This window comes from Schistocerca americana, chromosome 3 (assembly GCF_021461395.2).
Source record: "Schistocerca americana isolate TAMUIC-IGC-003095 chromosome 3, iqSchAmer2.1, whole genome shotgun sequence".
NCBI classification, from domain to species: domain Eukaryota; kingdom Metazoa; phylum Arthropoda; class Insecta; order Orthoptera; family Acrididae; genus Schistocerca; species Schistocerca americana.
Window position 1 is genome coordinate 744,627,592 of NC_060121.1, and position 19,366 is coordinate 744,646,957.

The following is a 19,366-nucleotide window of genomic DNA, read 5'->3' on the forward strand; positions in this document are numbered from 1 at the left end:
GTTCATACTGTGAAATCAAATCTGGGGTATGTGCCTGCTCATCTACTGTGGCATTACCTTTTATATGAATGGTACACCAACATCACGATTCACAAAACACCATCATGTTTGATTCACTGTAATAGTTTTTTCGTCAAGTCGTACCCTGTCAGAGGCAGTCTTTCGCCTGCGAAAAAGAAATAAAGAACAGTGAGCACTGATAGCCCCTAGCTGCATTAACGCTCTTGTGACCGTGTTCACTTTTACCGTCAGCCTAAATTTTCGATCGCCTATTCTGGTAGCGGCTAGAACGCAATTAAGATCGTTACTCACCGTGAAATTGTTACATCGTAGTTGAGAGACAGGAAACCAATAGAATCAGTTAATTTATGGCTTTTGGTAAATTGCGTACAATACAGCTTTTAAGCCTATTGCCCTTGATTATGGATCAGTATGACTTCAACGAAGTGTTTTTCATTAGCTCTTTGCCTCAACATCTTCATTTATCTTGTGATAAATCTTATTTTTATATATTAGTATTCACAACACTATGCATTCATCGCCATGGCGACACATACAAATTAAAAGGCAAGTACACGAAAGGACAACTAATGAGAAGAGCATTAAGGACGCATTTAGACTTTCATTCTTAAGACATAACAGTACTGTGTAATACTCACCAAAATTCAGTGTAGATTGCTCCACAGAAATTTGGTATGGTAGAGTGCAATGTTTAGTCTGGTTGAAACTGTTAATAATCAAAACCCCCGCTTTAGTTCTGTTGCCTATACTTTGCAAACAAAACAAACGAAATGGTGGGTGACACATTTGTGCAAGGAGCTTCAGAAATTGGCTTAAGAAAATTTTAGAGAATGGTGTTTGAGTGATATATGATTATCAGAACTTTTTATGCGTTGATGTTCCATGACTTGATACATAACAGGAAAAGTTGCTATCTATGATTAAAAAGCAGAACACCATAATGAAATATGAAATTTTATTAAATCTACTTTTATTTGTTATTCAGCAATACCACACAACTGGTAATTTTTTCGACGTGCGAATTCATCTCTGCTATTGCCATAATTATGATAACATATAATGCAATAACATAAACAACAAAGGATTTTATGCGGTTAATTAATGCCCACACCCACCAACCCATCTCACCCCTTCCACCCTCCCTCCACATATACATATACCCTTTGAATTAATTAATTTCAGTTTTATAAAAATAACACTCAGATAAGACTTCTTTTTGAGAACGTAGCATTGACTAGCACAGTTGAAAGTGTTTTATTGATACCTTGCAAAATACTGAAGATATGAAGTAATTGTCATGTGGACTAGGTGAAATTAACGAAGCAGATGACAATGTAATGTACACAGGCCTGGCTGACGGAGGTGGGGGTATCTGAATACTGTTGCCAATACAAAATTCCGAATTTTCCATTGTACAATGTCTCATTAGTTACCTTCATCGTGTGTATTTGTCGCTGAGGACGCATTTTCTAAAGCTCCAGGACGGAATCTTTGGCAATCAGAATGGATTAACTTTTTTCTGTCGCAGATGATCTACATTAAATTTTCTTCGCTGGAGGAGCTAAATTCTGAATTTCGTGGCTGTCACTTACCGACATCAAAGTTTATTAATAATAAGAGTGAAGCGGCAGTGAATGCTTAAACTACACAGCTTCTCTTGTAACTGTGGCGTGAAACAAAATAACATATACAAGGCGATTGAGTTGCCCGTACCTATGGGTTTTATGCAACCTGCAACGCCTTCAATTACCACAAACAGAATTTTTATATTCTCGCCTTAGCTACCTGCTAACTGTTACTCCTACACCAAAACTGAACGTGATCTTTTGTAGAATTTTCAGGTAGTAAAGTTTTTTAATACAGATACGTTTCCTGATACCATATACAAGGGATTAAGTTGTCCGTACCTATGGGTTTTATGCAACCTTCAACGCTATCGATTACCACAAACAGAATGTTTGTATTCTCGCCTTAGTTAACCGCAAACTGTTACTCCTACACCGAAATTGAACGTGATCTGTTGTAGAATTTTAAGGTAGTAAAGTTTTTTATTGAGATACGTTTACTGCTGAGGCCTTCAATCTTTAACAATAAAAACGTACAAAAGTGGCTCTAAAAAGCGTTTTCGTTGAGTAACTAGAAAACTGTGGTCTCCAAGGAAAACGAATCTTGGTAAACGTTTTCATTAAATTTGCTAATCGTTTTGTTCATTTTTTCTCTGGGTCAAATTGTTTGCGCGAAACGGTCGAGGGAGTATGAAAATTTAGCAATTGGTTTTTTAAGGCGTTGTGGATTGCATAAAAGCCTTAGGTAGGGGCAGCTGAATCATCCCATATATCGAAATAAATTGTGAAAGTTTGACCTACAATGGAATCTTCCATAAGGTTTCGGTGCATAGACGGTAAACAAGTCGCTGTTGAGAAACCACCTAAATCTGTGATGCTTTCTTACAGTTACAAGTACTCACTCAGTATAATAATGCTATGAAAAATAATTGCAAAAATGGAGAACGTCGGATTGAATGGTCATGTGTCATATGGAGGTATTCAGTACTACTCCAACTTTCAGGACGTGCTTAGGCCCAGCAACCTCAACGTCCCCCTCCCCCCTCACCCCCTCCACACACACACACACACACACACACACACACACACACATAGGAACGCATATCAACATTTGTGCTCAAATTTCATTTCCTGGTGATGGTGCATTGCAATGTCAGATAATTTATTGACACCATGACACCACTGGACTGATTACATAACAGATAATTTTCAACAACTGTCCTATAAGCACATACAGCAATGTAGAAAACCCTTACAGAATTTTATTTAAAAACTTTTCTGTGATTCAAGACCCTGTTTTTTAACTCCTCAAACGGAGAAAGTGTCTATGGTCACACGATTGTTTAAACAAAAGCAAACGCTTATTTTACGACCGTCTCAGACAAACGGACATTAAATATGAGGAGGAAAAGGCAACACTGTTAGATGGAGAGAAGTAGAAGATACATTGTGTCTACAACCCACGTGGTGAAGAAACCCGTGCTATAGTAGTAAAATAATATGGGACATTCTCCCCATTTACTTGAAAGTAGTGTATCTTGGCAAAATAAATGTTGCTAGATATGCGTGTATACATTATGATAACCTGAGATATGTTTATTGCAACCTGACATCCGCACTTTCACAACTTCATCTGAAATTAAACACACCAATCTACTGAAAAGAAATACTAGGGTGATTTTTCCCGTTAATCTAATGACTCCATCACTCCCGCTGAGCTGAGCACATACTGATTACGTAGAGAACTAATATACCCGCAATACCTCTGTGTTAGTTCATCACTTCTTCAGTGGTTACAACACTTTTCTTTGAGTCTCTCATTCTTCGAGTCTCAGTCTTCATTTCTGAAGTTAATACTTATAAAAAAAAGGCCTTCCGTTTTATGTTTACTGTAGCGGTCACAGTGTTTGTTCTTAAGGTTCCTCCATCCATATTCATCTGCATTAACATCTTTTTACACTACCACAGATTTGTACATTTCCTGAGACTGTACTTCACTTAAGAAAGTTCGTGAATACGAAGTACATTGACATTATTGCCAACAGGCCGTATAACAACTTTCAGTTAAAAAAAAATAAAGCACCAAGAACACATGGTCGAATGTCAATATAACGTCGTACACGTATACACCATCGGCGGGTGTGTAAGTGATCAGTGTTACAAATGTCTGTGACAGGCAGGATGGCCAACAGAGTTTATTAGTATTGTTACAAGTCCTTGTAGAATGTGTAAGGGTCGTCAACAGCATCATATGCTGAGAGATCACTGTGAAAAACATGTAGATGCAGCGTACACGAATGAGACTGCCTTATCAGAACTTGAGGGCCTCTTTATAGGTTTCTATTTAGTCGACTGATCGATTGGTAATATTCATATTTGTGAGCCACTCGGATCTGACAGTGACCTGGTACACTCTCCACCAAGGTTCCAGACGACATTTGACCACTAACATGAAAGACCACCGTATGGTGCACTAAGCACATCGCAGTCCCTTCATATCAGCTTTTTCCATCTGAGAAGATGTAGTGAACCCCATACAACACTCTTTGTTTTCTTGCAAAAATGGTTGCGATTTAGCAGCGGTCAAACTAGGGAATTACCGTCCATTGCATATGCTGAAGTTAACGCCAATAGAGGTGCAATGTGGGTTCTATGACAAAGGACCCGTTTTTCCTTATGTAAAGCAACTGATCACTTGTTTTAGCATCCATATGTAATGCAATCATCATTGGCTCTTCTTTTTTTTTATTTGAGGTGCATTTAATGGGCTGTAACTGTCGTTAAAATTACTATTAATACTCTGCAATTGTCATATAATACCTTAATTTGTCGTCAACAGCCCGCATCTCGTGGTCGTGCGGTAGCGTTCTCGCTTCCCACGCCCGGGTTCCCGGGTTCGATTCCCGGCGGGGTCAGGGATTTTTTCTGCCTCGTGACGGCTGGGTGTTGTGTGCTGTCCTTAGGTTAGTTAGGTTTAATTAGTTCTAAGTTCCACGGGACTGATGACCATAGATGTTAAGTCCCATAGTGTTCAGAGCCATTTTGTCGTCAACATAGTGGCTAAGCGGTGTACTTGCGTTCATATTTATTCTGATGTTCGTTTACGGTCTAATACGTTTAGCTGAATGTGATAACTGTCTTTTAATAATGGCAGCTTATGACCAAAAATTGGCGTGTCTCTTCCCCAAGTGGTGTAGTGGGTTGCTACTGATACCCTTACAGCAGCCGCTCTCCACACCACCAAGCGCCTCCTTTAGCATACTCAGCATGCTGAGAGGACGCTTGGCATGCGTGGTCCGCACCTCACTTGAGCAACATCACCAAACATCTGAATTTTCAGCAAGGTGCTGCACCGAATGCCACTCACCGATTCTTTACAGAAAACAGATGTAAATGTGGAACATAAGGACTACAAATGTTACAATGCGTTCTCTGCAAGCACTAGCAAATGTTTAACAACTAACATCATAGTGCTCCAAAAACACGCTCTTGCTACATTTGGTGCTCTACTGTTAAACGCAATAACATTCTAATCAAGAATACAGGACCTCGCAACTAATGCCACAGTTCATAACATGCAAGAATGTGTAAATGTTTAGCAACGAACGCCAAAGTGCCTAACCTGCAATCTTGTGTAAATGTTTAATAAGTAATGGCGCAATGCAAGAAATTACGCTCTTGCTACTCATACTATTACTCTGATCTTATAATATTAGAGTGAATAACTTTGGGGTAGGTTAGCTATGCACTTTATTACACATCTTCCACGCAGACATTGGCACTATGTTTTCCTGGGGTTGTGAGTGTGATAGGGGTTTGCGGGAGGGGGAAAGGGATGACACACGCTCGGGGAGGCTAGAAACTACTTAAGTGTGCAACGGTGGCGACAGTGGTCGCCCCCAGGGACAATACTGGTTGTAGGCATATACCCAATGCGCTCCCATATCGCCTGTGCAAACACACAGTGTCTCACTCTCATTACGATGGCCCTAATGTAGTCATAGAATGGTTATGGTTGCTAACGGCACCATACGCTGCAGAGAATAATACTTACCCAAACTAAATCATGTCATTCATTTTGGAACATCGAGAGAGATGCGTAATTGAATAATTATGAAAATAGTGGTCCGAGAGCTAAATAAACCAGTGCAAAATACATTCCCTCATAAATGTATCACTGTACAGGGTTTAGATCATTTATGACAGGCAGATGTCTTACATATGAATCAATGTTCACAAGTGGATAAAGATTTTAAATGTATTTTAACTGCAAAAGTTGCATATTCCAAACTTTTGAGGTTCCCAAACCATGAATGGGAAGAATGGCAAGGATGACACGAATTGCTGGCGAGGCATCCTACAAATCAGTTCATACAGGCAAAGTTTCTAACCAGTATTTCAGGACATTAATGGATCATTACTGAATATTCCCTTACTCGTCATTCTCTGACAAGGATGCGAGTATGGTAGAACATTTGAACAGCACAACAAAAACATCGTTTGTGGATGCAGCTTCATCTTCGAGAATCCTACCAATGTTTACATGTTCTCGCACATATAATTCACATTATATAACAGGTTTTGCTATCATACCACAAAAATGTTCATATATGTGTGTGAATTCCTAAGGGACCAAACTGCTGAGGTCATCGGTCCCTAGACCTACACACTACTTAAAGATACTTAAACTAACCTGTGTTAAGAACAACACACACACACACACACACACACACACACACACACACACACCCATACCAGAGGGAGGACTCGATCCTCCTCCTGGAGGAGCCGCCTAATTCGTGAGATGGCACCTCAAACCGCGCGGTCACTCCGCGCGGCATACCTTAAAAATGAGGCCTAATGAAGTCTGCGACAAATGAACTTCTGAATCAGTATACAACTGCCATAAAATGTTGGAGTCACATAGGCAGAAATTTTAAAATACAAGACAGATTTCGTGAAATATTACCTGCCGAAATGGTGTACAGAGGTGTTTACAATTTCCAAAATGCGACGAACAAACCAAAAACTTACATCTTAAAGATGGGTGAAGATGAAAAAATTGCCGGGATTTCGACACAGAGTAATTACAGAGATGATTCAAACCCAACGATTTTCTCATAGATTGTTTGATAACCTGCGGTGGGAGCTAGAATTTCGTAAAATAACTTGGATTTCCATCCTTACTCAACATTTAGGTGAATGATAAAGGCATTGTACATAAAAATGCATACAAACCTTACAAGCATGCAGTAACATAATGTATCTGTTAGGATATGCTTCATGCACAGTACAGGCAGTGTTCTCATCAGTTTACCAGTTGACTTACAGAGACCCAGGCATAATCATTGTGGACCTGCAAGATGCTTCATATACCTGACACATGATGCTAAGGGGTGTGATTTGTTGGATGACGCTTGTAAGAAACACATTTTAGCATACACTGCAAATCAAGCTGTAGCAAGCTGTCATGTCACAGTCCAATAAAGTCAAGCAAATACGTGAAGGAAAGGATACAGGCACAGGGTAATCTATTCCGGGATTCACAGTTGATATAGCATTGCATGCAGTTGTATGCAGGTGGGCGATGGGGTAAAATTCAGAGTGCTTATAGACCTCAGTCGTCAACCACTTACAAACCAGGAGAAGAAATCTGTAGGATGTTTAACAAATTGCATCCTCTCATCAATGTCAGAGCCTTAATGTGTTCAGAAGTGGACAGCGTTAAGAAGTAGAAGACTGCTACCTAGGGTTCTACCAAAACCTAGCGTATTACATGGAATGATCCCAATGTTAACCCCAGGACTAGGCTGATTGTCAGCTATCGGATCTTCGGTTGGACGTGCTGTGGCTACAGCCAGACAGTGAAGAATGCACACAGTGCATAACAAAAAATTCAGCAGGTGAGAGGAACCTTGGGCTTATAGAATGTATCGTTACTGGGAAAGAACTTTACTTAAAACAGTACATGAAAGAGCCTACAATCAGATGGATCATTTAGAAATACAGAGCTGCTTAAATCCATCAAAAATTGTTGCATTCCCAGATTGTCTGGAGTGTTTATGAGGAATACATTCCTGAAATGTAAATAATGCGGCATTGGCACCCTAGACGTTGACGGAGTATCTGAGATTCACTGGGTTGCACATGTTAAGATCAGAAATAACGTGTACTACTTCAACACATACCATGATTAACGTTTGAAGAAGAATTACTTTAGAGCCAACAACAGTGTATCCTACAATTTTCGATGCTACAAAGACTTCGATTCATATCACTGTGGACATTTATGTCTAACGTTTCTTCCGACACCAGCATAAAAACAAACAACATGTACAGTTGCGGAAAAAAAAGAGCGAGGCCCCTCGCCTTTTCGTTATGCTGATGCGCACAGCCTTAAAGTCTGCCACACAGCATAACAGGCAAGACGATGACGTGCTACCAACAAGTATGCACAGGCGTGAAATTGAAAAAGTATCCGAACTTTGTCAGACTGTTTTCAATCATGTGTAAACTATATTAATGCTGATTAATGTGTTAAACACAACACGTAGATATAAGATACAAATAAAAGAAGAAACTCTAATTAGTGTAAACTGTAATAATAAAAATGTTCAGCTAATCGAGATAACATAACTGTTTCAGTAAGACAAAGTAACCCATATCGTTACGAATTAGCAATATGTTATGCGCATTCGGCCGCGAAACGGTCTGTGTCAACGTTCAGACCAGTCGTAGTGGATTACCGTTGCTGACCTACCATGAAAGTGTGCAAATTTAGCAATGCGTGAAGATTAATAACGAAATTCAGTTAAAAATCATTCAGTGCCACACTTTAGTTAATTCAATTACTGACAGAAGCGGAAAAAGTAGGCAGTAACAAGTATGAAATTCTACAAGAGTTTCGTATTGAAATCCACAGAGCGTCGGTACAGAATAAAGGTAGCAATAAAACGTATTGGGGGCGCTAAAATTTCTTCACTGATAGTCTATCTGCCTCCATCGAGATTAGAACCGAAAACAAATCAAACCTCCCTTGCTGTAGCTAGCACCTTTCACTAGGCTAGCAGACAACCCAGGCAAGAAGCCCTCTGTTATAACCCCAGACATGAATAAGCCGGCAATTTCACAATGAAAATGGCAAAAAGATCTGCAGTTTCTGTTGCATAGAGCTTACTGGACTAAAAACATGAATTTTCTACCCTTGTCACCGCTTATGCGACAATCATTCTGGACGTTTATGGAAATAAAATACCGTTATTTGCGAGTAAATTTAATAACTATAATTCTGCACTAACCCAGAAAATAAACGCCTACAGAGCTGCCAAACGTATACTACTATGTTTCGAATTCTGCATTGGACTCGCCACAGCCAGAATACGATCATTAGCCGAAGTGTTTCTTAAGCTAGCTAGCAATGGGAATGCTCGTTCTTCCAAAACGCGGTGGCAATAATACGAGGATCTGAATTACCACGTGTGTAGGCAAGTGGACTTTATTTGGATTCCTGTAAACGTGATTTGGATCGAAAGCGTGGCTACGATTAATATGCTGATGTATCGACTGCAGCTAGAACATTTCGAATGAAGAGTAGGGGGAATGATTTATGCGGCCCTCATCTTCAGTAAATGTCATAGCTATTTTCGTTGATAGGATTTCGTCAGCTAAATCGGTAAAAATGGAACTCTACTAGTCTCACTTTTTTGACCTATCTGTCTACCAAACGCTTAAAACCCGTTACCTCGAATACGGGTAGACATAATAATCGGAAATGTATCGCACTTCCTGCGGTATACGGTTCCTTGGTGGTGAAAGAAAGAGAGGTATATCAACGCAGTCTAAAGATACGGCCGTTTATGCAAAGAAAATTTACGCGAAAGGTAAAAAAATGGCTCTAAGAAGTACGTGACCAAACTGTTTAGGTCATCAGTCCCCTAGACCTAGAACTACTTGAACCTACCTAACCTAAGGGCGTCTCACACATCCATGCCCGAGGTAGGATTCCAGCCTGCGACTGAAGAAGCCGCGCGGTTGGTGACTGAAGCCCCTAGAACCTCTCGGCTACCCTTTTCATCTCATGTATAGTGATAATATATACTGTCTAGTGAGGATAAACAGTATTCGCCAGCAACTCAGATCGTTTGATAACGGATATTTTAGGAAGCTACAATTAAATGTCTGTTCGAAGTCGTTTGCAATATCAACTTATAAACACTAGGAACGTGGTATGAGAATCCACTTCTGAAGATGCGGGAAGATACTGCAGTGCCATAACAAGTAGTTAAGAATTTATCGTTATAGGTCCATGCGTGACACTTTCAGTATCAATGCACCTAGGTGTTTGTCTATGGCTGAAAACAATGAACAAAAAGTAAACAGGAAACAACTTCGTGTTCAGATCAAATGTTACATGTCGAAATTACAACACTATTTCGTTGTTACATCTACATAACTACAGCTACAGGATTTCTTTCCAATCCAGACTAACGTGCCTGGCAGAGGGTTCATCGAACCACCTTTGGACTATTTCTTTACCGCCCCACCCTTTAACAGCGTGCGTTAAAAAGAACCACTTTCATCTTTTCTTACGAGACCTGAATTACATTATTGCTATGGTCATTTCTCCGTGTGTAAATACCCGGGGATATAATGTTTTGGCATTCAGAACAGATGATGGTGATCGTAATTTCGTGAAAAGATCTCACGGCAACGAAAAACGCTTTTGTTTTCATGAATGTCATCCCAACTCGCTTATCAAATCTGGAACTCTCTCTCCCGTATTTTGTGACACTACTAATCGTGCTATCGTTCCTTGGATGTTTTGGCGTACACCGACAATCATGTCTGTCAAGGATGCCATAACACGCAGGATACTATAGGAGTGGACGGACAAACGTAATGTAGGCAGTGTTTTCAGTAGACCAGTTGCGTATTCTTGGTGTAGGCCAATAAAACGTAGTCTTTCGTTTTCTTTCCCCGCGAAAGTATGTTCGCGATCGTTCCAGTTTAAGTTTTAGTGAGTACGGAGATGAATTGATAGTATTTCGACTTTTGCTTTGTCATGTAAACGAAAGTTAATTATTGATACTGGACGCAGCTTTCGTGTATAATGTAGTCTTCATTCAACAGAATACACTCCTCGTACACCACACGTAACTGTTTCAAAGTATTAAATTGTTAATGATGTTACCAAGTTGCAGTGGTCTTCTAAACTTGTCGTTTTGAAACGAAGGAAAAAATTATAGCTAATGGCATCTATGAAGTGGACTATCCAAATAAACAAACATTTCTGGTTGTAGTCGCTGCATTAGGTCTACTACACAGTAACGTAAATTAGGAGCAAAGTCCATTAGTAAATCGTTATCAGGAAAACCAGCCTCCATAATGCAAACTGCCACTACAAGAACGAAAGTTTCCAAACACGTCAATGAGTAGTCGAGGAAAGTGGACGCATTCTGTCTACTGAATCGCAACACACGCCACTTAACGAGGGGACCCGCCACCAAGCGTCATACCCCGATCTTGCTGAAACTTAGCTCATTGAAAGTGGGTACAAAATAAGCCAACTCGTGTCTCGGTTATCTGCATACTCTCGACCGCTTCTGAGAAAACGACAATTCAAAGTTTTCAATGTGCTGTTGCTATAGTATAGATACCTTTTAGCGTGTAAGGATTCAATTGAAGCCGTGGCTCAGTGGCTACCGTCGCGACTTGAGAAGTTTGCGCTGCGAGTTTGAATCCCGGTTGTCCCTCCTCCCCCCCCACTTCACTCTGAATTATCTATAATGTTTATTCCAATTTATGCTGAAACAATGTCGTTATTCGTCAATTAATTAATTGTGTATTGAAATAAATTTAAAAAAAATAAACGAATGAGAAAATGTGAAACGTTTGTGAATGTCCTTGCAACCCTACAGGTTGTATTGAGGTTCAAAAATATTTCACTTTATTTTCTCATTCGTTTATTATTTTTTTTAAATTCATTAATTGCACAGACCGTTAATTGACGAATAACGACAACATTATTTCAATTTAAATTGCAAAAAGCATTGGTAGGTAATTCTGATAGAGAGAGAGGAAGAAATAATAACAAAAAAAAAACAATCTGGTCTCGAACTCGGGAATCAAAGTTAAGGAGAAACGACAGTAGCCACTTTTTTACTGACGCTACCCCTTTTTCATTTCTTTTATTTTTCTTTTTTTTCTTTTGGGCATGGTAAACAAACAATCTTTATTCGTACAATTGTGGTACCCTAGGGATGAGATAAGTATCAAGCCAGCAAAAACAATTTGGAAACCATAAAATCAACGTAAGGGCCGCCCTTTTTTTCGTGGAACAGAAAGGCAGGGTAAACAAACAACCTTTATTCGTACAATTGTGCTGTCCTAGGGATACGCTAAGAAAAGTATCGAGACAGCGAAAACAATTTGGAAACCATAAAATCAACGTAAATGTTGCCCCTTTTTTTACATGTATAAAGTAAATGACAATCCTAGTCACGGGCGGGAGTGAAAACGAAGTTATCATCTGCATCACAATTCCCGCGGCACGCGGTGTCGCATCATTAATCTGGCATCCAGCCATATAATCTTCACCATATCTGCCATTGTGGGAGGCATGTATTTCTTCTGCGTTGACCATTCGAAGGACCATTATCTGAGGCGGTTTAGGTGTTTATCATCGTCTCTTTTATTTTTTGTTTTATTTTTTTATATCACGATAACATAATCTAGTCATAACTAACGCCATCAGGTGGGGGCCAGTTGTCTTCTCATTGTGCAATAGGCCAATATATGTGAACCGTGCAGTACTGCCTCTAGTCGTTCTGCTGAAGGAGTTTTCTTATTTCTGGGACACCCCAGCTGTCGGGAGGATTGTGAAAAACACCTCTGAAAAATTTGGAAAAATAAGACCTGTATTTCATATGACTCCGTATGAGCTTGTTTTGTTCTTGTAAATACATACAATAATTCATCACGGACTTATTATCGTACGAAAACAAATATTTCGTCGCATGTCCAGCGATCAAATTGACTACATACGTCTTCTGTTTGGGATAAAAAGTCTTGTCCGGTAGAAAAAGTATATCCACTGTGATTTCTGTGTAGTTTGTGTGTGATCGCTTCTCAGTTTTGGTTATTGATAACTTGATACCAGTGTTTGAGTTTAATGTATGCAGCGCCGAAGATGATCACTATGTGATCGAAAATCGGTTCTGCTATTAGTAAAACATCAATACTACGACCAACGCTGACCTTCCTTTTAATTTAACATACATGGTCGTTGCGCACACAGCACTCGATGGAGTCGCCAATCAATAATCAAGAGTGTCTCTTTGCCATCTCGTCTTATCCCGACCATTCTGTATTAGAGCTCTTCTTAGTGCTGGCTTAGTACTCTCGAGCCACCATTGAAGCACGGAGGCATATGTTGGTAGTCGGTGTTGACATGTGGCCCATATCTCCTCGACTCTCTGACGACATTCGGGGTTCGTCAAAAGTGATGAATTGGGCTTTCATGTCCCGCCGCTTCTCCACACACTCTGCCGAGGGAGTGATATGGTACAAATGTAAGTCAGATGATCAGTAAATGCCGTAGGCCATCGTTTCAAGTCGACTACCTTATCCTGTGGGCCAACCAAAGCATATATTCGATCAAGTCTGATCGCCGAGTGACTGGTAAAAAAAGTACATCCCTCACGGTTCCTATGAATCCTGTCCCAGGTGTCGCATGACTCCAGGTTCCGGCATAGCACTGGCAGTTCGCGAAAGGTATTGTAATGTGAAGTCTGGTCTTTTTGGGCTAAAACGCAATTGAAGTCACCACCTATAATGAAATGATCGAATTTGCCGGCACATAAGGGCACAATCTCTTCCGAATAATATCTCGCACGCTCCCGTCTGTTGTCTGTGGTGGAAGGCGCATAAACATTGAGAATACGAATTCCAACAACAGTTATCGCCAATCCTTGTACCGAAGGCATATAAGACAGGTCGCGAACCGGAATCCTGTCCTGGACCAATATCGTCGTTCCACTGTCGTTGTTCGGGTAAGGCGAGGTGTAGCAGATGTATCCATGTACATCCTGGAACTCAGGAATGTAAATTTCCTGCACCATCAGTGTATCCACATCCGACTCGTATATCATGCCCCTTCTAATAACCCTACCACAACAAAGGTCAAAATTTTAGTAACGATTGTGGTGTTGCTAACTCTGCTAAATACTGCATTTTCGGGCAAAATGAGTCATATTATGTGGCAGGTGTCGTTAGAGCACAGTTAATAGTCATTTCATGTAATAATGAAAAAACTAGACACTCATCTTTTTGTGTTTCCCACGCTGGTCTCGTCGTAAAATCATGGCTCAGTGGTTGAAAATCTAGGTGGTTATGATTCCAAGCTCGGATGCAAAGAGGCCTACGTTTTATATTGCTATATTCAAAAGTTTTGTAGATGCGCTTCACAAACCATTCTTGAAGATTACACTTTTACTGGACAATGGTGATGTAAAAAAAAAGCAATCAGCACTCCGAATTTAAGTTACACTTCCTTTTAATTGCAATATCACGTAAACACAAAACATCACTTCACAATACAAAACTTACTTGAAAACATTTTCCTCACAGTCACTGTTAAAGTTCACATTTTATAAGCTGACTACGTTATGCGTCTTTTTAACATGACGTCCAACACATGACATTCTCAACGTCCGACACTTAACAACTAACTAATAATCGCTTACGCACCCAAAATTCAGAGTTACAAGTACGTCAAAGATCATAGTGACAAAAGAAAGAATACACATAAGAATAATATCATTGCAATATAAACATATCGATGTATCAAAAATCAAATCAAATCTGAATGTTGTCTCAGAAATATGTTAAGTAGTTAACAGAAATACAGTAGAATATTGCTGGTATCGAGAGGTTCATGTGAGGTACCATAATGGTTACGTAATTCAAGTACCATTAAAATCCCCCCCCCCCCTACACACACACACACACACAATTCCATGCACAAGCTGCATGGGATTGGGTGTCCTAATCAGCAAGATAATAAGGTAGTAAGTTACAGCAAACATTATATAGAATAATAGTAACTTTGAAATTGTACATGGAGATTCTTGATCCTCGTGGTATAATACTAAAGAAATGAAATGTAATAGACTAAAAGTTTCTTTAGCCATATCTTTTCAAACCCACAAAACTTACTAAATTTTACAACAGTCCTCCCTTCACTCTCTTTACAACAGTACACATAAATATCAAAATGTAATCTGTTAACCTGTAACATATTGTATGCAAAGAAAAAGTCATAGTATTTTTGAATCTTAGTTACAACTATGTACATGAGTATAGAATATGTCTCTTGGCAATAAAATAAGAAAAGTACTAAAATTTTTACAAACAAGAGTCCAATTGTTATTTTCAGTCCATCATTTATATACAACTCACTGTCCATTTCACCACTGTAGTTCCTGTTCTCATAGTTAAGTTTTTCTTCTAATAACAGGTCCATCGGTATTCCCTTTACATAGTTCCTTTTAGCTGGTGGGTTCTTTATCTGAAATTATTACATAGGCTTTATTCTTCAGCTCAGTATAAGTTCCTACACAAATATTCCGTGTTATATTGTGTCACCAAGAATGATCAAACACTAGTAGAATGACATGAATGAAACAATATGAAAGATTATAATAGTCTAAAAATTATTCATATTCCATAAAATTCTATATATTACAACACACATTAAATTTCTCATTTTCTAACATTACTTTAAAAATATTGTTTGTGACACGTCATTAGCAAGGTTTTTATCATCCATAGATCTTCAACATTCTGATGTGAAAGTGATTGGAATTTTTACTCTACTACAAAATGGTATGACAGTATATAAATAAATTTGGAAGTTAATTTCAAAGTTATTCAACCAGATTCAGTTTACTACATTAACATGGAAATTTGTAACAAGGAAAAGTATTACCAGACAGCATTTAAGAAAACAATTGCTTGTTGATCTGTATTGAAGAGCACAAGGTTCAAATGGTTCAAATGGCTCTGAGCACTATGCGACTTAACTTCTGAGGTCATCAGTCGCCTAGAACAGAACTAATTAAACCTAACTAACCTAAGGACATCACACACAGGACAACTAACCTAAGGACATCACACACAGGATTCGAACCTGCGACCGTAGCGGAAGAGCATGAGGACATGGTACAGTTATAGACACTCCAACAAGGGAGGAGCGATACCTCAAAATATGTGGATGGAAAAGAAAGATAGAAATAAGTACTACTGGAGAGTTCAGTCTAGCTCCCTCTCTTCAGCAGAAGAAGAAAATAGAATAGAATCAGTGACAGGCAGTAGGATAAGAAATAAAAGGGGAGGGCTCAAAAAATACAACTGAGAGCAGGATGTCAACAGCCGCCCACCAATATAAAACACGAAGCAGACATGGCAAGACGGATTACTGTGATAATCCCCCTACAATAGCTGAAGAAACCCATCACTGATATATATTGTCTATCCCAATATTAATCCCCCCAATACAGATTCAATGTACTTTTAGCATTAAAAAACCTACAATTTGACATGTACAAAGGAAGAAAAGTGCACAGGGCTACACTAAGTGTTATAAAAACAGGAGAAATATTATCAAAATGACAAAAGTAGAGGTTGGATTTTGCAACAAACATCCTCTTAATTTCATCAACATAATATGCAAAATATCAAAAGGTATCACACTAATACTAAACATGTTATATAAAAAGACCAAATTAAGAAAAATGACAATTGTTAGTATCTGTGTGTTGCCTCCATAGGCAGACAGAATGGTTCACCAATAATACGCAAATGAATGATTTAATTCCACATAATCATCAGGCCCATGAACTATATCCCATTGCAATTTTTCAGGTAGCCTTCTTTTCAGCGCATCTATTTGTGTCATTTCATCAAAAGATTTATCTAAATCTATTAATTTTCTCAACTGATCTTTACACAAAGCTTTCATGGTGCCCACTCTCCCTCTGAAAATAGGTCCATTTAAAAATCAGATTTAATACTTCCCTGTTCAGATTCTGACCAAAATTTGTTTAAGAAGCTTTTCTCAAAATTTGCAAAGGTTTCCCTCTGATCGAAATTTTGGTTAGCCTAGGATAGGGCCTCCCCTTCAAGAAATTTTTTGACAAATTTAATTTTTGAATTATCAGACATTCCTGGCACAAAATTGTCCTTGCAATTGTGCAAAACATCAACTGGGCGCAAATTATCACAAGGAAAACTTTTCACTAACAGGTTCTACCATGCTCGTCCATGACTGTATAAATTCTTGTTAACAACATATTCTTCAACTTGATTAATTTTAATTTTTAATGCGTCTAATTTTTTGGTAAGTTTTTATTCTAAACTGTCAATTATTTTCTCAACACTACCGATTGAATTAACATTGTTTACTTTGAAGTCATTTAATTTTTCATTTTGTGATTCATTTTCATTTTGAAGTTCCTGAATTTCCCTGGCTCTGTTACTATTTTCAGCAATAAATTCATTTACAAAGACAATTACTTATTTCTCCACATTGTCTACCCTCGATTCTACCACCTTTAAGTTACCTTCCAGTGTATTTTTGACCTCAGTTAACTCAGAGTTTATTGCATTTAATTGCTTATTCAAATTCTTCACGGTAAAGGATGACAGCCAAAACAGTTGCAGGATAAAACTTTTATTAAAATACTTGACCAAGGTTTCGGTACATATGAATATACCTTCATCAGAGGTAAAAAATCTAAAATTACATCATGCAATGGAGATTAATAAAACAATTAACCTCCATTGCATGATGTAATTTTACATTTTTTACTTCTGATGAAGGTATATTTATATGTACCGAAACCTTGGTCAAGAATTTTAATAAAAGTTTTATCCTGCAACTGTTTTGGCTGTCATCCTTTATCGTGAAGAATATCAACAGTTGCTGTTGCAGCCATGTTTAAAATCTATTCAAATTCTCCCCTAACCTTTCGTCAATTTCAGCCCTCAATTCAGATCTTAAATTATTTATGTTTTCATTCTGCTTACTCAGAAGCTGCATAATTAATTCTAACTTATCAATTTTTGGATCCCCCCTACTATTTCTTCCACTGCATTAATTTTATCCATTATTAACTTTTAACAGAAAATGAACCACTAGAAATGACAATACCAAATTACAAAATTCGTTAGAAATTTTACTTAACTTACAGCTGAAGTCTCCTCCGTCGGAATCCAGTCGTAGTGTTTATTTTAAATCCTTTGTCGTCCCATTGTTTTTGCGTCCATTTTTCGTCCTGTTGTTGTCTTCTTTTGATTGTCAGGTTTTTGTCGATATTTTTCATAACAGATTCACTGTTTACTTTTCCTGAAACACATCTACAGTTAATTTGTGGATTATTTGGTGGTGCCTATCCCAGCTAGAGCACCCACGTTCTAACAACCCTACCACAACAAAGGTCAAAATTTTAATAGCGATTGGGGTGTTGCTCACGCTGCTAAATACTGCATTTTCGGGCAACATGAGTCATATTATGTGGCAGGTGTCGTTAGAGCACAGTTAATAGTCATTTCATGTAATAATGAAAAAACTAGACACTCGTCTTTTTGTGTTTCCCACGCTGGTCTCGTCGTAACATCACGGCTCAATCGTTGAAAATCTAGATGCGCTTCACAAACCATTCTTGAAGATTACACTTTTACTAGACAATGGTGATGTAAAAAAAGCAATCCGCACTCCGAATTTAAGTTACACTTCCTTTTAATTGCAATATCACGTAAACACAAAACATCACTTCACAATACAAAACTTACTTGAAAACATCTTCCTCACAGTCACTGTTAAAGTTCACATTTTATAAGCTGACTACGTTATGCGTCTTTCCAACATGACGTCCAACACATGACATTCTCAACGTCCGACTCTCTAACAAGTTAACAACCAACTAATAATCGCTTACGCGCCCAAAATTCAGAGTTACAAGTAAGTCAAAGATCATAGTGACAAAAGAAAGAATACACATAAGAATAATATCATTGCAATATAAACATATCGATGTATCAAAAATCAAATCAAATCTGAATGTTGTCTCAGAAATATATTAAGTAGTTAACAGAAATACAGTAGAATATTGCTGGTATCGAGAGGTGCAGGTGAGGTATAATAATGGTTACGTAATTAGAGTACCATTACACCCTGAACAACTGCTTTTTCACGGGTGATCAAATGGTATTTACGTTCACTGTCCCTATTCTGTATACCTTGGTTCGAGTAGCTGTCATCTCCGAATGATGTTAAAATGCCGAAATTTCACTTCATCAGTAGTCCCTTTCAACATCCACAGAGGGTCGCACGACGGACGTCACCCTGCGGCATTAGGTTTCTTGAGATGCGTACTGATGCATTGGTGATTTCTTCGTCCTGCGCATCCCAACTGATATTACTGAGGTGCTCCAAACTGCCCTGTCCGGCACTGATGTGTGGCATCTGTGGATCTTTCAAAGCTTTACTCTTCGCCGCAGAATGGGTGTCGGGCCCCTGAGCGGATGCGTCGTCTCAACGACATGACATATTTTCACTGTCTGAATTCATATGGTCGACGATATTCGAAGCTTGTGGTTCCAAGTCAGACAGGTCCATAGTGTTAGACTCATCAGGGCTCCCAAGAAGAGAAGGGAGCGTCTCCGCAGAGTTTAGTCGGCGCTTGTTGTGTCGCTTCGGCGAGCGTTGTTTGCGAGCCATA